Source organism: Carlito syrichta, unplaced genomic scaffold, assembly GCF_000164805.1.
Source record: "Carlito syrichta isolate Samal-C Ts95f unplaced genomic scaffold, Tarsius_syrichta-2.0.1 Scaffold308016, whole genome shotgun sequence".
NCBI lineage: Eukaryota > Metazoa > Chordata > Mammalia > Primates > Tarsiidae > Carlito > Carlito syrichta.
The window spans coordinates 167,329-169,889 of NW_007252112.1; the positions used below are offsets into that span (position 1 = coordinate 167,329).

General features: G+C 40.3%; 1 protein-coding gene across 5 annotated transcripts in view; it reads right to left on the bottom strand.

Annotated features, from left to right (window-relative positions):
- Positions 1-2,561, bottom strand: part of STAG2 (stromal antigen 2) — a 154,715-nt gene that overhangs the window by 16,692 nt on the left and 135,462 nt on the right. The gene's annotated exons all lie outside the window — the stretch shown is intronic.

Consider the following 2,561-nt stretch of genomic DNA (forward strand, 5'->3'; position numbering starts at 1 on the left):
GCTCCAGCAATCCTTCCGCTTCAGCCTTCCAAGTAGCTGGAACTACAGGCACGCGCTACCACGCCTGGGTAATTTTTTGATTTATTACAGATACGAGGTTTTGCCAAGTTGTCTGGGCTGGGCTCAAACCTGCGGGCTCAGGCAATCCACCCACGTTGGCCCCTCAAAGTGCTGGGACTAGAGGCCTAACCACTGAGCCGGCCTAGAAGAAACTTCTAATTAAAATAGGTATCAAGTGGGCTGTGAGGGCTCATCTAGGCAGAGTGAACAAAATCAAGAGTGCTGAGGCGAGAAACAACAATGGCTGAGTCATATTAATCTGCTGATATTTGACCTACAAAAAGGGCAATTTCATATGGTTCAAACAGTTTGCTACTCCTGGGGTATTAAAGATGAAAAGAGTGACAAAAGGTAAGGATGGGTAAAGAAGTGGGAATCAATTTATATAAAGTCTTGTGAGCTGTGCTAAGGTGAGAGGAAACTGCTGCTGAATGTTTTAAGGAAGGAACATAATTTGGTGAGTTATGTGTTTTAGTCAATTCAGTGACAATAGAGAGTGGACTTAAGTGAATAAATAGGCCAGTTAGGAGGCTAATTGTATAGTCCAGGTGAACGAGATGTGGTAATAGTGGAAAACAACAGGAGACTGATTCCCAATTTGTGGGATGCAGAAGCACTGAGAGGGTCTTAAGGGTAACTGCAAGGGAGACACAAATCCATATGTACGTTAAGATGTAGACTTAAATCCGAGTATCACATGTTCTCACTCATATAGTGGACCTTGAACATTCAATGTAATACTATAAGAAAATGACTGACAGTAGTGGGAAACTATGGGGGAGGAGGGAGATGGGATTAACGGCAGCAAATATCTGTCTGGGGACGGGGAAACACCTCTTATCAACAAGGGTGCCTGAATAAAACGTATTTGTATACCTAACCCTTAACTGTACCCCACAATATCATAATAAAAAAATTAAGTAAAATAAAATAAAAAGGGAAAGAATGAAAAAAAAAAGATGTAGACTTAAAAAAAATGTTTCACATCTGCAAAAGCTACTTTTTCCCAAATGTCTATAGATGTTACCACAATTAACAAAATTCAAATTTGTATACACGTGTTACTCAATTAATAGTAATTTCTAAAATCACTGATTAGGGAGGTAAAATTGGTAGCACTTGGTGACTGATTGAGAGTTTAAACCTTATTAGAAGATTAAATGTGTACACATGCATATACATTTTTTTTTTAAGTTAGAGTCTCACTCTTGTCACCTAGACTGGAGTGCAGTGGCACGCTCATGGCCATCCCAGCCTCAACCTGCTAGGCTCAGGCAATCCTTCCACCTCAGTCTTCCAAGTAGCTGTCACTACAGACATATGCCACCATGTCTGGCTAGTTTTTGTGATTTATTGTAGAGATGAGGTTTCACCAAGTTGCCCAGGCTGGTCTCGAACCGCCAGGCTCAGGCAATTCTCTCACCTCGGCCTCCCAACATGCTGGGATTATAGGCTGAGCCACCACAGCCAGCCTGCATATACATTTTTGAGAAATAAGAGTGAGAAAAAAATGTTCTAACAGCTAATACCCTAGTCATAGACAAACATAAATTCCACATTTTGCAATATAATTACATAAGCCTTTAAGTTCTACTACATTTAGGCTCCAATATTGTCTTCAAAATTGCACTGACTGGGCTAATGGGTATTTATCCTTCCTTCTTTTAACTTATTAATGCCTTAGTTTATATGGCTTTCTCCAAAAACCTGAAAAAAGAGAGCACCAACTCTTCCTGTAAAACCTAAAGTATCTGGTTTGATAATCTATTTGTAAATATCAATTCATATGTGTTCCATGACATCTAAGAAAAAAGGAGAGACTACAGCACTGTAACTATTAAATACTGGCTGAAGCCGGGCTCGGTGGCTCAGCCTGTAATCCCGCACTTTGGGAGGCTGAGGTGAGTGGATTGCCTGAGCCTGCGGGTTCAAGACCCACCTGGGCAACTTGGCAAGACCACATCTCTACAATAAATCAAAAAAAAAATCAGCCGGGCATGGTAGCACATGCCTGTAATTCCGACTACTTAGAAGGCTGAGGCAGAAGGATCGCTGGAGCCAAGCGGGTCGAGGCTGTGGTGGCCGGGAGCAGCCCCTGCACTCCAGGCGACAGAGTGAGACTCCAACTCAAAAAAATAAATAAATAAAATAAATAAATACTGGTTCAGATGAGAAAAAAATTTAAATTTTTTACAGTGATATACAGGAAAGACCATCTTTTAATTTGATACTTTTAAGAGAAAAATTTCTTTTAACTTTCTAAAAACCATCAGCCCTAACTATTTTAACTGGTCAGGGATACTGGTAAAGGAGATTTTTCTATCAACTGTGATGCTGGGAATATATAACCAACCAAGTCTAAAATTGTACAAGTTAGAAGTATAAGGTTATGCCTTTATACTACTGGACAAAAGATACTAAGATCATTAATCCATGGAACAATTAAGTTTTTTTTTTTGAGTTGGAGTCTCACTCTGTCGCCCAGACTGGAGTGCAGTGGC